The sequence below is a fragment of the Rutidosis leptorrhynchoides genome, chromosome 9, assembly GCF_046630445.1.
Source record: "Rutidosis leptorrhynchoides isolate AG116_Rl617_1_P2 chromosome 9, CSIRO_AGI_Rlap_v1, whole genome shotgun sequence".
Taxonomy (NCBI): domain Eukaryota; kingdom Viridiplantae; phylum Streptophyta; class Magnoliopsida; order Asterales; family Asteraceae; genus Rutidosis; species Rutidosis leptorrhynchoides.
In genome coordinates, this window is record NC_092341.1 from 257,682,306 (window position 1) to 257,705,449 (window position 23,144).

Below are 23,144 nucleotides of genomic sequence, written 5' to 3' on the forward strand. Positions count from 1 at the left end.
ATATAAGACTAGGGCTGTTCTTTATTATCAGAGAGCACTAGATTCTAATACAACTACTGCTTTACTAGTATTTTTAATGGTAACCAAGTGTTAAAATCCGAAAGAATTTAACCCCTTCCCACACTTAAGATCTTGCAATGCCCTCATTTGCAAGAAATCAGTAACAATTTAAATTATTGAGGGTGATTTGTGTGAAAATGATTAAATTTTTACCAAAGTTTCCAAATATATTGGCGTTTGTTTGCTGAATGATAAATGGTGCACATCATTTGTTCATTCCGTCTTGTTGTTATTTCACATATATTTTGCATCTTGTCGTCAAAATTAGTTGCTTTTGCTGAACTTAATGCCAGTCTTTGAAAATGCGTTGTTTTACCCTGTTGTGTACATAAGATAAACTGCAAACATATATACATATTTTTGAAGTTTGGTATATTACCCCACATTCAAAAATTATTAAAATCTAAGTATAAAAGTTAGATAATTATAAAAATGATTACAATATTAACAAAAGTATTAAACGTATCAATAATTACAAATTACAAAATAAAAAAAAATAATAAGTAAACTAAGGATGATATTGGTACCAATAGGGGTTCCAGGCATAACCATAGGTGCTATAGAATGCTTCAGCAGGGTCATACGTAGGATATGGTGGCTGCATCTGTATAGACCAAGGAGGGAAGATGGGTTTCGGTGTAGGAATATAGTTTCTACCTATATGTTGGCAATGAGCTATGATTTGGTTCTGATGAACTTGCCAATCTTCAAATGCTCTCTTTCTAGCATTTTCGTATTCCTGAGAAGCTATAAACCTATGCATTTCTTGCATCTCATTCCCCCCTCCTACATTACCTTGCTGCTGGTTTCTCTCCATCTGTGGATGTCTACCATGGTATCGTACTGCGGCGTTATTTTGCCGCTTCAAAACTTTCGCACCATGGTATACATTTAAACCTATAGTATCGCGGGGTTCCGGCTCTTCTTTTTGCTGCGGATTTTGATTTTCCTTTACCAAATTGTAACTTATTGTCTTCGCATCTGGATTCTTTTCTAACTCCGTCCATTCTTTCTCTAATTACTGATACTATTTCACTCGGTAGTATGTCATTATTACGTTTAGTGATCAAAGCGTGTAGCATTAGACCATGGTTTAGTTCACAGGCAGTCTTCATTTTGTAAAAACCTAAAAAAATTAAAAATTCAGAATGGGGGGAGAAGACTAGTTCTTAAGGGTCTGCTAGGGAAAGACCATTCGGGTTCCATTTTCGAGAACTACACGAAAACAGACAATCTAACTCTAACAGAAATACATATTATCCTTTAAAGACTTGATTCTCCCCACACTTAGTTAGTTGTGGTATCAAAATTGTGATTAACTTCATTGTCGAATTCCATCGGACTATCTATGTAGTGTTAACTCTGTGACCATTAACTTTAAATTCAATCCCATTTGAATTTATTAATTCTATCGTTCCGTATGGGAAAACTCTTTTGACTATGAATGATCCAGACCATCTTGATTTCAATTTTCCAGGAAATAGCTTGAATCGTGAATTGAAAAGAAGAACTCTGTCTCCTTCTTTAAATTCTTTTGAACTTCTGATTCTTTTATCATGCCATTTCTTCGTTCTTTCTTTATAGATTAACTAATTTTCGTATGCTTCATGTCTTAATTCTTCTAATTCATTTAGTTGACTTAAACGTAGACGTCCGGCTTCATGTAAATCAAGATTACATGTCTTCAAGGCCCAAAATGCTTTGTGTTCAATTTCTACTGGAAGATGACATGCTTTTCCATAAACAAGTCTAAAAGGTGTGGTTCCAATTGGAGTTTTGTAGGCTGTTCTAAAAGCCCAGAGTGCATCCTCCAATTTAATGGACCATTCCTTCGGATTTGATCCTACGGTTTTCTCTAGAATACGTTTTAAAGCTCGGTTGGTATTTTCAACTTGTCCACTTGTTTGTGGATGATATGCGGTGGAGATTTTATGAGTTACTCCATATCTTTTAAGAACTTTCTCAAGTTGATTATTACAGAAATGAGTACCCCGATCACTTATTAAAGCTTTCGGTGTTCCAAACCTTGCAAAAAGACGTTTTAAAAAGTTGACTACAACTCGTGCATCGTTAGTTGGGAGAGCTTGTGCTTCCGCCCATTCAGATACATAATCAATGGCTACGAGTATATATAGATTATTATGAGATTTTGGAAATGGACCCATAAAGTCAATACCCCAAATGTCAAATACTTCACATACTTGGATGACATTTTGTGGCATTTCATCACGTTGACTTATTTTTCCGGCCCTTTGACATGCATCACAGGATTTGCAAAGAAGGTGTGCGTCTTTGTAAATTGTAGGCCAATAGAATCCAGCTTCATAAACTTTTCTTGCTGTTATTTGAGGCCCATAATGCCCTCCTGTTGGTCCTGTGTGACAATGGTTTAAAATTTTACTAGCTTCATCTCCAAATACACATCGGCGTATTATTCCATCGGGACAACTTTTAAACAGATGTGGATCTTCCCAGAAATAGTGTTTTATATCACTGAAAAATTTCTTTCGTTTTTGGTACGATAATCCTTTTTCAAGGAATCCACAAACTAAGTAGTTTGCATAGTCTGCAAACCATGGGATTTCTTTATAATCTATCTTTAATAGATATTCATCAGGGAAGTTGTCTTGTATGGCTGATTCATTTAGAACTTCTAATTCGGGATTTTCAAGACGAGAAAGATGATCAGCGGCGAGATTTTCTGCTCCTCTTTTATCTCGGATTTCAATATCAAACTCTTGTAAGAGTAAGATCCAACGGATTAATCTTGGTTTAGCATCTTGTTTTGAAAATAGGTATCTAAGAGCAGAATGGTCGGTATAGACCACCGTTTTTGCTAGAATGAGATATGATCGAAATTTGTCAAAAGCAAAGACAATAGCAAGGAGTTCTTTTTCAGTAGTTGTATAGTTCGTTTGTGCTCCTTGTAATGTCTTACTAGCATAATATATAGGTTAAAATCGTTTTTCAATCCTTTGTCCTAAAACGGCTCCCATTGCAAAATCACTTGCATCGCACATTAGTTCAAATGGTAGATTCCAATTTGGTGTTATCATGATCGGTGCATTAGTGAGTTTTTCTTTAAGAATATTAAAAGATTTGATACATTCATCTGAAAAGATGAATGGCGCATCCTTTTCTAGGAGTTTATTCATAGGAGTGGCAATTTTAGAAAAATCTTTTATGAAACGTCGGTAAAAACCGGCATGCCCTAGAAAACTCCTAACTCCTCTAACATTGGTGGGATGTGGAAGTTTAGCAATTACATCTACTTTAGCTCTATCCACTTCAATTCCTTCTTTTGAAATTTTATGTCCAAGAACGATGCCTTCTTTAACCATGAAATGGCATTTCTCCCAATTAAGTACTAGATTTGATTTTTCGCATCTAATTAGCATTCGTTCCAGATTAATTAGACATGATTTAAATGTATCACCGAAGACTGAAAAGTCATCCATGAATACTTCCATACATTCTTCTATCATGTCGTGAAAAATCGCCATCATACACCTTTGAAAGGTTGCAGGGGCGTTGCAAAGTCCAAATGGCATGCGTTTGTAAGCAAAAGTACCATAAGGGCACGTGAATGTGGTTTTCTCTTGGTCCTCGGGTGCTATTGGAATTTGAAAATATCCGGAAAATCCATCTAGAAAACAATAGTAACTATTTCCGGCTAATCTTTCCAACATTTGATCTATGAAAGGTAAGGGAAAGTGATCTTTTCTGGTGGCGTCATTTAATTTTCTATAATCAATACATACACGCCATCCTGTTACAGTCCTAGTAGGAATAAGCTCATTTTTCTCATTTGTAATGACAGTCATGCCACCCTTCTTAGGCACGCATTGAACTGGGCTTACCCATGGACTATCAGAAATTGGATATATCAAACCTGCATCTAGCAGTTTAATAATCTCTTTCTTAACTACATCTTGCATATTAGGATTTAGTCTTCGTTGGCGTTGCACATACGTTTTATGACCTTCTTCCATAAGGATTTTATGTGTGCAATACGAAGGACTTATTCCTTTAATATCATGAATCTTCCATGCAATGGCTGGTTTATGAGCTTTCAACACAGAAATGAGTTGTGATTTCTCATTTTCAGTAAGAGAAGACGATATTATTACAGGTAATTCAGATTCACCATGTAAATAAGCGTATTCCAAATGGTTTGGAAGTGGCTTTAACTCTAATTTCGGAGGTTCTTCTATTGATGATTTATATCGATATCTGTCTTCTTCTTTTAGCATTTGAATTTCTTCTGTTGTTGGTTCATATCCATTAGCTATAAGTGTAGCTAACATTTCAGCTTCATCAATTGGTTCATTACCTTCTCCTAAAGAACATTCTCCTGTTCCTTGTAATTCTGGAAATTCTTCTAATAATTCTGCATGTGCATCTATAGTTTGAATATAATAACATGTATCATCTGCAGATTGTGGTTGTTGCATTGCTCTATCAACTGAAAAGGTAACACTCTCATCCTCTATACTTAGGGTCAGTTTCTTACCGAACACGTCTATCATTGCTTTAGCAGTGTTTAAGAATGGTCTTCCTAATATGAGAGGAACTTGAGAATCTTCTTCCATGTCCAAAACAACAAAATCTACTGGAAATACTAAAGTACCAACTTTAACTAGCATGTTCTCCATTATCCCTCTAGGATATTTTATTGATCTATCGGTTAGTTGTATGCTTATTCTTGTTGGTTTCAATTCTCCAAGGTCTAGTTTAGCGTATAGTGAATACGGCATTAGATTTATACTAGCACCTAAGTCTGCCAATGCTTCTATTGAACTAAGACTACCCAGAAAACATGGAATTGTGAAACTTCCTGGATCAGATAATTTTTCTGGTATCTTATTCAACAGCACTGCTGAACAATTAGCATTCATAGTAACAGCCGAGAGTTCTTCCATTTTCTTTCTATTTGAGATTAGATCTTTCAAGAATTTAGCATATCTTGGCATTCCTGAAATCACATCAATGAAAGGAAGATTTACATTTATCTGTTTAAACATATCCAAGAATTTGGATTGCTCGGCTTCAAGTTTCTCTTTCTTCATTTTACTTGGGTAAGGAAGTGGTGGTTGGTATGGTTTAACATAAGGTTTATCCTTAACTGTGTTATCTTCATTAACCTTTTCAACTACCGGTTCTTTTTCCTTATCTTGATCAGGTTGTGGTTCTTGTGGAGTAGGAATAGTTTCATCAGAAGTTACAGGTATTTCAGGTGGTTTAAGTGTTGTACCACTTCTTGTGGTAATAGCTTTAGCTGTTTCATTCCGGGGGTTAGCATTTGTATCGCTTGGTAAACTTCCCAGTTTTCTTTCACCTATTAATCTTGCTAGGTTACTCACTTCTTGTTCCAGATTTTGAATAGAAGCTTGTTGATTTCTAAATGCTTGAGCATTTTGTTCATTAGTTTGTTTTTGAGATGTGAAAAACTGCGTTTGAGTTTCAACTAGCTTCGTCATCATATCTTCTAAATTCGGTTTTTTATCATCGGTTTGTTGTGGTGGTTTGTTTTGAAAATTAGGTCTTTGCTGATTATAAGTATTATTGGATACTTGTTGATTGCTAGGACCTTGTTGGTTGTTGTATGGAATATTTCGGTTATAATTCTGGTTTTCATTGTAAATCGGTCTTGGCGGTTGATAATTATTCTGATAATTATTTCCAGGCCTTTGGTTTATGTATGAAATATTCTCTCTTTGTTCCATTGTTAATTCAATACTGAGACAATCTTTTGTCAAATGTGGTCCTCCACACTGCTCACAACTAATTCGTATTGAGTGAATATCTTTAGTCATCTTTTCCATTCGTCTCTCCACAGCATCTATCTTTGCGGAAATGGAATCTAAGTCATGGCTAGAATCGGCTCTAGCTGCTTTGGATGATCTAATGATATCTTTTTTTTGGTGCCACTCATGTGAGTGGGAAGCAGTATTATCAATAATTTTGTAAGCATCAGTTTCGGTTTTCTTCATAATAGAACCACCAGCTGCTATATCTATGTCTTTTCTTGTAGTGATGTCGCATCCTTGGTAGAATATTTGTACTATTTGACAGGTGTCTAAACCATGTTGCGGACATCCTCTTAACAACTTTCCATATCTAGTCCACGCCTCATATAGAGTTTCATTTGGTTTCTGTGTAAACGTAACAATTTCTGCTTGAAGTATTACGGCTTTAGATGCAGGAAAGAATTGTTTAAGAAATTTTTCAACTAAAACGTCCCATGTATCAATCGCCCCTTCAGGTAACGATTCCAACCAATCTTTGGCTTCTCCCTTTAAAGTCCAGGGAAATAACATGAGATATATTTGTTCGTCTTCCATTTCTCGGATTTTAAATAGTGTGCAGATCCTATTAAAGGTACGTAGATGTTCATTTGGATCTTCCTTCGGTGCACCACTAAATTGACATTGATTAGTCACCATGTGTAGAATTTGTCCTTTGATTTCATAATCTGGCGCATTAATGTCTGGATGAGTAATTGCTTGACCTTGGCCAGTGCGTTTAGCTCTCATTCAGTCTTCCATACTTAAAGGTTCCAGATTCTCCATAATTGAATTTGTTGAATCGGTATCACTAGATGATTCTGATTTAATAGTTCGTTCCTCAATAATACTTGTTTGATTGATTGGTGGCTCCGGAGGAAAGTTTAATGGTTCAGGAACTACGAACCGTTCCTGAATATTCTCCGGATTCTCAATTGTGAGGTTGGGTTCAAAAAATGGATTATCGGAAATTTGAACTGAAGTACTTGGTCTACTGGATGACGATTCTAAAGAAAAATCAACGGCGGTTATATTTGCTAAATGTCTTGATCTAGTTACAGGTGGTGAACGTACAAAAGGTGATGAACGTCTTGCTCGGTGCATTCACTGAATATCCTATTAGTTTTAAAAAGGAAAGAAAAATTATAATAAGTTATCCAATCAATAGACTTTTCTGATTTTGCCCACGTTTCGAATAGCCAAAAGATGCAGCAGAGGGGCAGGATTCGTTTGGTCTCAATATAATTGAGGACTGTTTGGCTCCAATAACCCGGTCCACGTACAAATCCAACTATTACTACGAACCAGAAAATTTTGATGTCTATCAATTTAACCACTCAAAATAAATTTCCGTAATTTTAAGAAATTTAGATAAGAAGTAGAATAAAAATCTATGTCCTAAAACTAGAATAGCGAGAAATGAGAAAGAAAAAGAGTTCGTCGAAAAAGGTCGAAAAAGAAAAAAAAATGGTTGAAAAATAAAAGGTGACGAAAAAATAAAAGAAACTTATAAAAACTTAAAAATACTTGACTAACCTAACCTTATTACTACAACTAACTTAAAATTATAATCGCAAATTGATATTACTAATTGGAATGATAATTGGTACATAGTAAAAGGTGTCTAAAAATATTAAAGCTTACAAGAAAAACTAAATCCCAAATGGAAATAACTTAAAAAGAAACTAAAACTTAAAAAGGCGTCGCAAAATTCTAAAGCACCTAAATCTTAGTCCAAAGAAAAAGCACTTAAGGAATTCTACGGCAAAGCCTAAAAATCTAGGAGTAAAAATGACTATAGCAAAAACTAAGTTTAAAATTAAATATGAGCTAAAAATACAAAAGTTACGCTAAAACGATTAAAAAGGAACAAAATATAAAAATATACAAAAAGTTGTAAAAAGTACAATTTTTATAAAAATATTATTTTTATATTATTTATTTTATTAAACTATTAATTTTACAATTTAATAAAACTAATTAAACTAAATAAAACAAATTAAATAAAAAGAAATTTTAAAATAAAACTTAATTATAATAATAATACATAATTAGGGTTTATATTAATAATAATTAATAATAATCCGTAATAAATGCTGAATTAGGGCTTCTGTCGGCGTGTCAGAAAGTCTCCGCGAGTCGCGGTAATTTAATAAGAAAACCCCGCGAGTCGCGGGGTTCAGAAATTCAAATGACAGCTTTAAATTCGACGCGTTTTTTTCTTTATTTATTTTTTTTTATTTTCTGTTTTTAATTTTTTCTATAAATAAAAGATAGTTAATAAAACTTATATTTTTATAAACTAAAATAAAAATAAAGAAACTTATAAAACTTAAATATTTAACAAAATCTTAAAAATACTTATATTTTTGTTTTTCTTTTTATATTTTCGAATATTTAAAACGTATTTTTACAAAAATGAATTTTTAATAGAAGTAAGCTAAAAATCTTTTTTTTTTTTTTTTATATTAGCGTTGCGCTTCCGGCGTTTAAGAGTGTTCCCCGGCAGCGGCGCCAAAAATACTTGATGTTATGCGAGGTGTATACGAAATAGTTTATATTTTACTAGGAAAAACTATTAAATACGATATAATTTTACACAAGATATTTATTTATTTATAGAATGGATATACTTAAACCTTGCTACAACACTTATAGGCAGTGTACCTAATCGTACAGTAGTGTAGTTTTTAGTAAGTCCGGTTCGTTCCACAGGGAAATCTTTAAACAAAGCTCAACGCTATATTAGTTTACTTTTATAAAAATACAAATATATATATAAGTAATATTATTATTATAAAGGGGGGTTTTTACCGTTTAATGACCGGTTTGTCGATTTTAAGACTTTAGTCGCAGTTAAAACCTAATGTAAAATATAAAATAAATACAAGACTTAAATTAAAGCGTAAAGTAAATAACGATAATGAAATTGCGAATAATAAAAGTGCGATAAAATAAAATTGCGATAATTAAAAAGTACGATAATTAAAAGTGCGATTAAATAACAATAAATAAAAGTGCGATAATTAGAAGTGCAATTAAATATAAAATAAAGGAAATTAAATATGAAATAAAAGAATTATGCTTATTTAAACTTCCGTAATCATGATGTTTGACGTGTTGATTTTAGTTTTATGCCCATGGGTTAATTGTCCTTTGTCCTGGATTATTTAATATGTCCGTCTGGTTTTTGTCCATAACAGTCCATCAGTCATAAATATAAAGTGCGAGTGCCCTCGTCAAATTATCCTTATACCCGAAGTTAAATATTTTCCAACTAATTGGGGATTCGAATTGTAACAAGGTTTTAATACTTTGTTTAATGAATACACCAGGTTATCGACTGCGTGTAAACCAAGGTTTTACTACTTTGTTAACAATTACACCAATTACCCTTGAATGTAATTTCACCCCTGTTTTAATTATTCTAGTGGCTATTAATCCATTCCCGTGTCCGGTTAAATGAACGATTATTCGTACATATAAATACCCCGCCCATCGTGTCCGATCGAGTGTATATGGTAATTTATAGGGACGCCCAATTGTAAATCTTTATATTAACATTAACAAACTTTCATTTAGTTAAACAAATATAACGCCCATTAATAGCCCATAGTCTAATTTCCACAAGTGTCGTTCTTTTGTCCAAACCCCAATTATGGTACAAAGCCCAATTACCCAATTTTAGTAATTAGCCCAACATCATGATTACTTCGTTTTAAATAAGCATAATAATAACTTAGCTACGAGACATTAATGTAAAAAGGTTGAACATAACTTACAATGATTAAAAATAGCGTAGCGTTACACGGACAGAATTTCGACTTACACCCTTACAACATTCGCTAACATACCCTTATTATTAGAATTATAATTAAAATTAAAATTAAAATATAAATTATATATATATATATATATATCGTATATATGAGAGAAGAGAGAAAATAGATTATTATTTGTGATCAGAATTCGGTTGGCTTTATAGGGATTTTCGATTTTTGGGGCTCCGCGACTCGCGGCAAAATCCTCTTCAAACTCCGCGAGTCGCGGAGAATGAATTTACAGCTCACACCCTTGGAGTCTTTCTCTGCCGACGGTTTTATAATATATATATAATATATATATAATTAATATAATTAATTATATATTATATTATATTTATATACATAGTTAACTTGTAATTTTTAGTCCGTTGCGTTGAGCGTTAAGAGTTGACTCTGGTCCCGGTTCCGGATTTTCGAACGTCCTTGCGTACAATTTAATATCTTGTACTTTGCGTTTTGAATCTTGTACTCTTGTAATTTCGAGACGTTTCTTATCAATAATTGGAACCTTTTTGATTGTCTTTTGTTCTTTTGAGCTTTTTGGTCGTTTGCGTCTTCAATTCGTCGAATCTGTCTTTTGTCTTCACCTTTTATTATTTAACGAATATCACTTGTAAATAGAACAATTGCAACTAAAAGCTTGTCTTTCTTGAGGAATAATGCTATGAAATATATGTTCGTTTTTAGCATTATCAGGTTCTAAGTTCTAATATTTTAATTTTGAAGACTTTTGTTCGTGTTCAAAGTGAAAAGATGATTAGAGTTCAAGATGTCTAATGGAAGTGTTATGTTCGATTTCAGCAAGTTTTGTAGTTCAAAAGGCCTTTAAATTCGTATTTTAACAAAGACACAAGATCTGCACATCTGACGAAATCTCATGACCGTATTAGATTTCTTGCGGTCGCAAAAACGTAGTTATGGTAGCGAAAATATCATTATGGTCGCGAAAATGGAAAATCAGCATTTTGCAGTAGCGAGGTTTTTGGCCACGGTCGCGAAATTTGTGACGGTCAGGGGTCCAAAAATTTCCCTATAAACACCCCATTTATACCATAACTTTTTAGCAACTTTTATATTACGTATTTTGGGGGTTCGCTAAGCATTTTTAAGGGTTTTTCATGGTTTTTCTTGAAGTTTTAACACTTGGATTCAATTTTGGCTATCAATATTGATCATTGGTAACTCTTATGTTTATTCTTTTGATTAATACTATGGTTTTTAATTGTTTATCCTTGTGTGTGATTTCTTCTATTGTCATGTCTAGCTAATTTATTCATGTATTCACTTAGATTATTGAACCTAGGTGATGGATTGCTAATCTTTTGTATGTATTAATAATTGCTCTTGATCCATGATTCTTAGTTACTCCCATTGATTGATCCCATTAATTAACTTTACTAGGTTATTGAGAGATAATTAGATTGGTTGAATTGCATGCGGAACACCAGTGTAATTAGACTAGTAATTAACCCATCAATTGAGTAGGTAATAGTGAAGCCTAAAAAGGGACACCGATTTACCCTTCAATGGAATCACCATCTTGAGTAGTTATAAATTGATTGATTGTGTTCTTCAGAAGCGTGCGGGAAACCAGCGTGAAAAATTGATACTTTCATGATATAATTAGTATCAAGGTGAGGGACACCAGCTTACCTTACTAATTGATTAATGAACTAGGTTAACGAGAGTTACACTTAGGGATTTGCTTACATTGTTCTTAATAAAAGAAATCCAGATCCTAGGGAATTGAATCTAAGTGAATACCCCCCGATCTTATTGAATTCGTTTTTGTTTACTTCGTTTTAATTAGTTTTAAATCAAAATCCCCATTTTTACAACTAAAGCTTCAGAATAATTATTAGTGTTCGAATCCTAAACTTTGCTCCCTATGGACGAATTTGTGTATATTACAATAAGATTAGGTGTGTCTAAATCATATCAGGAAGTAAACTTACATAGCCTTCCTATATTGCTATGTCATCACTATGTGTTTAATTCGAGATTAATTACTAAGTGATCTCTTGCTAGTCATTATGTAAGTATTATTTGACTACTTGCTATTATTACATGAGTATTACTTGACTATGTGCTATTTGCCAACTTTTTTATACTCATTTAATATGTATGAATGAACTTTGTCTTGCTATAAGCTATAAGTTAGGAAATTACAAATCTATGCTTAGCCTATCCAAATGCATTAAGTGTAACTTGTGATAACAATTGATGTGTCATAATCAAATAGTCTTAAGTGCTTAAAGAATTATTAACACACATATTGAAATATCAAAAGGAGCATGTTTAAGTTTAGCAACATGTCTAAGAATGGTGTAATCTTGATAACATAATGTCTTACAACATGCTTAATTGAATGTATTTGTTTCACTAGGTAAGACATCATAAATACATCTAATTAGTCTATGTGTAAGCTTAATGACAAATAATAACATGCTTAGTGATTAATTGGGTTATTGTCGTCAATGACATGTTGACCAACCAATAGAACTTAAGCAAATGTGTTTAAACAAAGAAAAGATTATGACAAATCTGAGATTACTTCAATTGGTTATCAAGACATGTATCCAAGAATGTTAGACTTCTCTCTTTGGTCATGACAAGTCACTATCAAAAGAACACAACCAAGGAGATTCATGAACTTAATGCATATAGTACTTGTATAGGATGTTGTATATCTTTTGCAGGTATTAAATGAAGTAAAAAGGCCAAAAGAATCTGGTTTGAATGGATTCAAAAGGCCATACAATGACTAGGTGAAAAAGACCTGACAACGTGCGGTCGACCCAAGGTCGACCATGGTCTGAGCTGCAGCATCGGCTAGTTTTTTTTGTCTCTCTCTATAAATTGCAAGACTTGGAGCTCTTTGAAGATTTGACCCTCTTGCATTCTTCAACTCTAATTCATCAGAGAATCACAAGATCTTAATTCTTATATGTTTGTGATTAGTAAGAGAAGTTCTATGATCTCATAGATTGTAGAAGTGGTGTAAACTTACTATCAAATTACTATATTTGTGAGTTTACTTAGTGTTGTATTATTCTTTGAATTGTCTTAGGATTTTCATCACTAAAAGGGTAAGTCTTGTACTTTGTAACTAGAAGCATAAGCCAGCTTAGTTATCATCTTCCTTAAAGGGAACTAGAAAGTTGATTAATATTATCGGGGATTAATACTTGTCCAAGATGAAGACAAGTTGATCTAAGCTAGAGGTAATCTTTTGAAGGGATAGAAAGATTAGGTTTGTTTTCTACAAGGAGTACAAGATTTGTAAAACGGATCTCCACCGAGTTTGGAGTAAGGTTTAGTGAAATAAACTCCCGATTAGTGAATCGGGGAGTGGATTAAGGTGTATTAGTTAAAATCCACCCGAACAACTATAAATCCTTGTGTTTATGTTCTTTACTTTACTTTTCGCATTATTTCAAACATAAACATTACACACATTGAGTTTGAGTTGATTAGGTTGATCAAGGTTGATTAAATCTCGATAATCATCGAATAAGTTTTAAAAAAGTATTAAGTAACTATTCAACTCCCCCTCTAGTTACTTAAAATTGGTATCAGATCGGTTGCTCGAACCTATGCTCTAGAAACGTTTTTGAATGTGTCAAAAATCATTTTGTGCAAAAACCCGAGTCAAACGTTCTTGGGATCGACTCAAACAATGGCATACCTAGAAGGATTGGCTAGAGAAGCACCAATCTTTGATAAAGAGGAAGTCTATGTGTGGAAATTATGATTCAAGATCTATGTAAAATCAAAGGATTATGACATATGGAGGATCATCAAGGAAGGAAACCTTGTTCCTCAAGAATCTTCAAATGCGGTGTTCTCAACATTCCAAAATGGTGAAGTAATGAACAAAGTACTAAAAAAAATTGATGCTTTATCACTACTTCATAGAATTCTTTCGAGTGAAGAAAGAATGAGAATACTTTCCTGTGAAAGTGCAAAGGAATGTGGGGACACATTATCCTCTCAAGAAGAAGAGACTTCTAGTAGCTTGAAGAAGAATGTGTTCAAGAAAGAGTTAACAAGACTTGAATGTCTTAAAGGAAACTGGATAGATACTTAAGATGAAGGTGAAGGTGAAGATGAAGAATTTTGTCTCATGGCTTCAAGATACTCTCCAAGTCAAGATTATCATAGTGAAGATGAAGTTGAATCTTAGTTCCAAGGAGGAGAAGGCGAGAACTTAAGCGTTCAAAGCAATGAGGTACATGTATTATATCATTCTAATTATGATGAATTGCTAGATGAGTACAAAATGGTAAAATTTCTATATACTATAAGTCGTGACAAAGTAAAATTGTTGGAAAAGGAATTACAAAAGGTTAATCAATTCAACAAAGTTTTAATTGATGAAAACAATGACTTAAAAAGGTCTTTAAAGGTCAAAAAGAATTTTGAATTATCACGAAATAAAATTGATTTGAAATCATGCCATGACTCTAGTACCTACAAAACAGTACTCTAAGTCCAATGTCAATCATTAGGAGAATTGAAAACTTAGGAAAGTCAAATCAATCTAGCAATTCAATGGATGGGATAAATCAAGGGTTGGGTAACTTAAGAATAAATGAGAATCAATGATCACAATGCACGTAAGGATAATCTTGTCAAAACTTTTCTGAAACTAATGAAAGATTGTTTTACAATATGATCAAACAAAAGGGAAAGAGGATAGTGCATCTAAAACTCAATAATTCTTTAAGTACATTAGTTAATGTGTCATTATTAATAATCAATTTTAAATAGCACATCCTTAAAATGATTATAAAGGACATATGATGTGATTAAGCTTAGGATAAGAATGAATACTTAACTTGAAAAGATGAGAAATCCTATTGCATGCTAAATGTATGTCAAAGTGCCTTATGTGTATAATATATATATATATATATATATATATATATATATATATATATATATATATATATATATATATATATATATATATATATATATATATATATATATATATATATATATATATATATATATATATATATATATATATATAAACGTGCCTTCATACGTGTCATTGATGAAGAAACATCGGTTGGATGTGATCATTCAATGTTAAGCAAAGAAAACTTTCAGAGTGTCTTGCTCGTTGGGCCATTCTAGGGTGATCTTGAGAATTTCAGCCTAATCTAAAATCAAAAATTACACGCCATCAAATGCTACTCCATTTGTAGGCGCATATCTATGAGTTAAATTTTATGTATTGTGAAGTGACGTTTATATTCAATATTATATGTGTTATACATATTTACAATTTGAGTGAAATAATAGGCCTTAAAACTATATATACCATGATAAGTCATGCGTACACAATAATAATAATATGATAAAAGTTTAAAACTTTCGAAAAGAATATTAAAATGATTAAAATTTCATTTTCGGCATCTAAACGATCTTGAATTACATGACACTTTCAGATAGTCTAGCTCGTTGGGCCGTTATAGAATGATCTTAAGAACTTCAGCCAATCTGTTACCGAAATTACTCGCCGCCAAATGCTACTGCTTTTGGCGGCACATATTTATGAATTAAATTACGTGTTTAATGAAGTGACGTTAGATTCAAAATTATATGTGTTATATGTAACTACAACGTGAGTGAAATAATAGGCCTTAAACTATATATACCATGCAAAGTCATGCGTACAAAAAAAAAATATGACACAAATTCAAATTTTCGAAAAGAACATTAAAATGAGTAAATATCATTTTTCGGCATCTAGACAATCATGAATGGCAGGACACTTTCAGAGAGTCTTGCTCATTGGGCCTTTTTAGGGTGATCTTGAGAATTTCAGCCTAATCTGAAACTCTAAATTATTTGCCGCGAAATGCTACTCAATTTGACGACGCATATCTATGAGTTAAATTGTGTGTTTAGTGAAGTAACATTAGATTCAAAATTATATTTGTTAAACATAAATACAATGTGGGTGAAATAATGTGCCTTAAAACTATATATACCATGCTAAGTCACACGTACATAAAAATAGTAATATCCTACAAATTCAAAACTTATGAGATGAACATTAAAATGAGTAAAATATCATTTTCTGCATCTAGACGACCTTGAATGACAAGACATTTTCAGAGAGTCTTGCTCGTTGGGCCGTTTTAGGGTTGATCTTGATAATTTCAGCCAAATCTGAAACCAAAAATTACTTGCCGCCAAAAGCTACTCCATTTGGCAGCGCATATCTATGACTTAAATTGTGTGTTTAGTGAAGTGAGATTATATTTAAAATTATATGTGTTATATATTATTACAATGTGAGTGAAATAATAAGCCTTAAAACTATATATACCATGTTAAGTCATGCGTATACAAAAATATTAATATGATACAAATTCAAAACTTCCGAAATGAACATTTAGATGAGTAAAATATCATTTTTGACATAAAGACGACCTTGAGTGGCAAGTAACTTTCAAAAAGTTAAATTGTGTGTTTAGTGAAGCGACATTAAATTCAAAATTATATGTTTATACATAATTACAATGTGAGTAAAATAATAGGCCTTAAAACTATGTATATACCATGCTAAGTTATGCGTATACAAAAATTAATAATATGATAAAAATTCAAAACTTTCGAAAAGAATATCATTTTCGACATTTAGCTTGAATGACAAGACACTTTCAGAGGGTCTTGCTAGTTGCCATTTTTGGGTGATCTTGAGAATCTCAGCCCAATCCGAAACCAAAAATTACTCGCCGCTAAATGCTATTCCATTTGGCGGCGTTGCTTATCTATGAGTTAAATTGCGTGTTTAATGAAGTGACATTAGATTCAAAGTTATATGTGTTATACATAATTACAATGTGAGTGAAATAATAGGCCTTAAACTATATATACCATGCCAAGTCATGCATACACGAAAATAATAATATGATACCAATTCAAAACTTTCGAAAAAAAACATTAAAATGAGTACAATATCATTTTCGGCATCTAGGCGACCTTAAATGGAAAGACACGTTCAGAGAGTCTTTCTCGTTGGGACATTCCAGGATGATCTTGAGAATTTTAACCCAATTTGAAACCGAAAATCACACGCCACCAAATGCTAATCCATTTGCAGGCACATATCTATGAGTTAAATTGTGTGTTTAGTGAAGTGACAATAGATTCAAAATTGTATGTGTTATACATAATTACAAGTCATGCGTACACAATAATAATAATATGATATAAATTTAAAACTTTCGAAAAGAATATTAAAATGATTAAAATATCATTTTCGGCATCTTGACGATCTTGAATGCCAAGAAACTTTCAGATAGTCTTGCTCGTTGGGCCGTTGTAGAGTGATCTTGAAAATTTTAGCTCAATTTGAAACCGAATTTTACTCGCCGTCAAATGCTACTCTATTTGGCGGCGCATATCTATGAGTTAAATTGTGTGTTTAGTGAAGTGAAATTATATTCAAAATTATATGTGTTATACATAATAAAATTGTGAGTCAAATAATAGGTCTTAAAACTAAATATACAGTGCTAAGTAATGCGTAAACAAAAATAATAATACGATACAAATTCAAAGCTTCGAAAAGAACATTAAAATGATTAAAATATCATTTTCAATATCTAGACGACCTTGAATGGCAAGACACATCCAGAGAGTCTTGCTCGTTGGGCCATTTAAGGGTGATCTTAAGACTTTCAGCCCAATCTGATACCGAAATTACTCACCGCCAAATGATACTCCTTTTGGAGGCGTATATCTATGAACTAAATTACGCATTTAGTGAAGTGACATTAGATTCAAAATTATATGTGTTATACATAACTACAATGTGAGTGAAATAATAGGCCTTAAAACTATATATACAATGCTAAGTCAAGCGTAAAAAAAATACGTTACAAATTCAAAACTTGCGAAAAGAATATCAAAATGAGTAAATATTTTTGTTGGCATCTAGAATACCATGAATGGCAAAATATTTTTAGAGAGTCTTGCTCATTGAACCTTTTAAGATGTTCTTGAGAATTTCAGCCCAATCTGAAACTGAAAATTACTCACCGCTAAATGCTACTCCATTTGGCGGTGCATATCTATGAGTTAAATTGTGTGTTTACTGAAGTGAAATTTGATTCAAAATTATATGTGTTATACATAAATACAGGGTTGGTGAAATAATATGCCTTAAAAGTATATATATCATGCTAAGTCATGCATACACAAAAATAATAATAAAACTTTCAAAAAGAACATTAAAATGAGTCAAATATCATTTTCGGCATCTAGACGACCTTGAATGGAAAGACATTTTCAGAGAGTCTTGATCGTTGGGCCGTTTTAAGGTGATCTTTAAAATTTCAGCCAAAGTTGAAACAAAAATTACTTGCCGCCAAATGCTACTCCATTTGTTGGCACATATCTACGAGTTAAATTTTATGTTTAGTGAATTGAGAGTATATTCAAAATTATATGTGTTACATATAATTACAATGTGAGTGAAATTATATGTCTTAAAACTATATATACAATGATAAGTCATGTGTATACAAAAATAATAATATGATATAAATTCAAAACTTTCGAAAATAACATTAAAATGAGTAAAATATCATTTTCGGTATCTAAATGACCTTGAATGGCGAGACACTTTCAGAGAGTCTTGCTGGTTGTGCCGTTTGAGGATAATCTTGAGAATTTCAGCCAAATCTAAAACCAAAAATTACTCGCCGCCAAATGCTACTCCATTTAGTGACGCATATCTATGAATTAAATTATGTGTTTAATGAAGTGACATTGGATTCAAAATTATATGTATTATACATAATTACAATGTGAGTGAAATAATAAGCCTTAAAACTATATATACCATGATAAGTCTTGCATATCTCGCCATTCAAGGTTATTTAGATGCCGAAAATTATATTTTACTCATTTTAATGCTCATTTCGAAAGTTTTAAATTTGTATCATATTATTATTATTATTATTTTTGTATACACATGACTTATCATTGTATATATAGTTAACTTTCAAAATAAACATTTAAATGAGTAAAATATCATTTTCGAAATGTAGATGACCTAGAATGGCAAGTAACTTTCAAAGAGTCTTGCTCGATGGCCTGTTTTAGTGTGATCTTGTGAATTTTAGCCGAATATGTTACCGAAAATTACTCGCTGCCAAATGGTACTCCATTTGGCGATGCATATTGAGACGATCCAAATTCATTTCCAAAAATCGACTCCATTTTTTTTAAAGTTGGACAGTCACCAGGTGCAGGCATACCGCGTGGCGCGCGGGTATTTGGCGCGACACACCACTCTACTACGCCAGATGCCCAGTAACAATGTTTAGTCTCGGGTTAAAAATCCCTTATGTCGTGCGGCGCGCAGGTTTTCTGCGCTGCACGCCATTCCACGGGAACTGGTGCTACAGTTGCATTTTAAGACTAAAACTCAATTTACCAACACAATACACGTCTTGATTCTCCAAAAGCCTGTTTAACAATGTTTAACACAGCATACAACAATTCTCATGAGTTTTCAACAACGGGTACAATATGACCCATAAAATGTTAAGTGTTTAAATTCAACCCAAAATACAACAATTTGACCCAAAATAGAGCATGACCATCTGGGCGAACTACCAAAAGAAAATCCCATTCCGAAGATACTCCAAAGCCTTACCCTTGTCCCTTGCGTCACTTGAATCTATAAAAAGATAAACAACGAGGGAGTAAGCAACATGCTTAGTGAGTGCAATACTTATATGCATACATACATAACTTACTTACATGTACTATCGTACACAAAATCGCATGCAAGCTAGCAACACAAAGCATACAAATACAATATAATACACTACACTACAACACATAAATATGGTTAACCATACCCAATAGTGCTAGTCATCAAATAAAATAACACTATCCAACACAAGTATGTGGCCAACGAAGGCGCTTTCCAGATGGCACTGCCACGTACACACGAATGTGGCCGATTATAGGAGAAACCGTTAGGTGACACTTACCACATTCCAACGCATCGTGTGGCCGAAGAAGAGTGAGTAACATTTTCCACACCTCAAATCGCAAACGTAGTCAACGAAGAGTGAAACCTTATGGATATCACTCGCCACTTTGCATCAAATGGCCAACGAAGAGTTAACCCTTACACCCAGATTCCACTCGGCACTTATCATGTGGCCAACGAAGAGTGAATCCTTATGCCCGGGTGTCACTCGCCACTTCACCTACAAACAAGAAACTTATATACATGCACATATATATACTCCACTCACCTTTTTTTTAAAGGCCTCCACTCACCTTGATCACTTTGACAAGCTAAACAAGAGCTAGAGCCTCATGAGAAATCCGAGAGAAATTCACCTAGCATTCATTATAACATCAAGCCATGAACACCAATAGCTTGACCCAAAACACATAAGTGCAATTTCAACCCAAATTGCACTTTAAACACCCAAATTAGGTCAAACCAAAACCTTAACATACCTAATCACTAGTGATTAGTGATTATGACTCAAATTCACCAAAATGTGAGAGGTCAAGTACTTGAAGCACTTCTTGACCCATTTTAACCCTAAACCCATTTTGACCTAAATCGAGGGTTTACACCCAAAATCAACTTTACACAAGTAACACTATCACTACTTTATCATTGTTCTAGTGATAATCAAACTCATGCAAGCCCTAAGTCTTACAAGTTCGTCACCCAAAACCCTAAAGGGTTTACACACCCAATTTACACTCTAAGAACCCTAAATTCACAAGAAAAATGGTCTTAGATACAACACCAACCCAAACCCTAACCCAAACATGAAATTGAACATAATAAACTTAGATATAAGGCTTACCACAAGTGTAGAACAAGACTAAGCAACATATACACTTGGATTAGACTTCAATTTGGAGATGAACTAGCTTCTTCTACACAACATCAAGCTTTCTCACTCTACAATTTCTTTCTCTCACTAGAATCGGTGTTTGCTTGAAGTGGAAATGAAGAAATGACTGACCTAGATCAGTTTTCTGGTCCCCAAAATAATCCACGTGCAATATTGTAACTTAATCTCTTCCTTATTTTTAATTTACAAAATAGCCATCATGTCCCGCTCGTCGACGCGGCACGCCACTGTGCTGTTTCTGAAATAAGAATGTTTTCCATATCTATAAGTTAAATTGTGTGTTTTGTGAAATGACATTGGATTCAAAATTATATGTGTTATGTATACTTACAATGTGAGTGAAACAATAGCCCTTAAAACTATATATACCATGCTAAGTCATGCGTACACATAAATAATAATATGATACATATTCAAAACTATCGAAAAGAATATTAAATAAGTATAATAACATTTTTGGCATCTAGACGACCTTGCATGGAAAGACACTTTCAGAGAGTCTTGCTCATTGGGCCGTTTTAGGGTGATCTTGAGAATTTCAGCCCAATATGAAACCGAAAATTACTCGTCGCCAAATGCTACTCCATTTGGCGGTGCAAATCTATGAGATACATTGTGTGTTTAGTGAAGCGCCATTAGATTCAATATTTAGTGTGTTATACATAATTACAATGTCAGTGAAATAATAGTACTTAAAACTTATATACCATGCTAAGTCATGCGTACACAAAAAATAATAATATGACACAAATTCAAAAAACTTTCGAAAAGAACATTAAAATGAGTAAAATATCATTTTCGGCATCTAGACGACCTTGAATGGCAAGATACTTGCAGAGAGTCTTGCTCGTTGAGCCCTTTTAGGGTGATCTTGAGAATCTCAGCTCAATCGGAAACAAAAAATTACTCGCCGCTAAATGCTACTCCATTTGGCGGTGGCGCTTATCTATGGGTTAAATTGTGTGTTTAATGAAGTGACATTAGATTGAAAATTATACGTGTTATACATAATTACAATGTGAGTGAAATAATAGGTCTTAAAACTATATATATCATGCTAAGTCATGTATACACAAAAATAATAATATGATACCAATTCAAAACTTTTGAAAGTAACATTAAAATGAGTAAAATATCATTTTTTTCATATTGATGACCTTGAATGGCAAGACGCTTTCAGAGTGTCTTGCTCGTTGGGCCATTCTTGGGTGATCTTGAGAATTTCAGCCCAATTTGAAACCGAAAATTACACGCCACCAAATGCTACTCCATTTGCAGGCGCATATCTATGAGTTAAATTGTGTGTTTAGTGAATTGACATTATATTCAGAATTATATGTGTTATATATAATTACAATGTGAGTAAAATAATATGCCTTAAAACTATATGTACCATGCTAAGTCATGGGTACACAAAAATAATAATATGATAAAAATTTAAAACTTTCGATAAGAATATTAAAATGATTAAAACTTCATTTTCGGCCTCTAGACGATCTTGAATTGCATGACACTTTCAGATAGTCTTGCTCGTTTGGCCTTTTTAGAGTGATCTTGAAAATTTCAGCTCAATTTGAAACCGAAAATTAATCACCGCCAAATGCTACTCCATTTGGCGCCGCATATATATGAGTTAAATTGTGTGTTTAGTGAAGTGACATTAGATTCAAATTATATGTGTTATACATAATAAAATTGTGAGTGAAATAATAAGCCTTAAAACTATATATACCATATTAAGTAATGCGTACACAAGAACAATAATATGATACAAATCCAAAGCTTTCGAAAAGAACATTAAAATGAGTAAAATATCATTTTTGACATCTAGAAGCCCTTAAATGGCATGACACATTCAGAGAGTCTTGCTCATTGGGCCATTTTAGGACAATCTTGAGAATTTCAGCCTAATTTGTTACCGAAATTACTCGTCGCCAAATGCTACTCCTTTTGGCGGCACATATCTATAAATTAAATTACGTGTTTAGTGAAGTGACATTAGATCGAAAATTATATATGTTATACGTAACTACAATGTAAGTGAAGTAATAATCCTTAAAAATTATATATACCATGCTAAGTCATGCGTGAAAAAAAAAATATGACACAAATTCAAAACTTTCGAAAAGAACATTAAATGAGTAAATATCATTTTTGGTATCTAGACGATCATGAATGGCAAGACACTTTCAGAGAGTCTTGTTCATTGGGCCGTTTTAGAGTGATCTTGAGAATTTCAACCCAATTTGAAACTGAAAATTACTCGCCGCCAAATGCTACTCCATTTGGCGGTGCATATCTATGAGTTAATATGTGTGTTTAGTGAAGTGACATTAGATTCAAAATTATATGTGTTATACATAAATACAATGTGGGTGAAATAATATGCCTTTAAACTATATATACCATGTTAAGTCATGCGTGCACAAAAATAGTAATATGATACAACTTCAAAACTTTTAAAATGAACATTAAAATGAGTAGAATATCATTTTCGACATCTAGACGACCTTGAATGGCAAGACATTTTCAGAGAGTCTTGCTCGTTA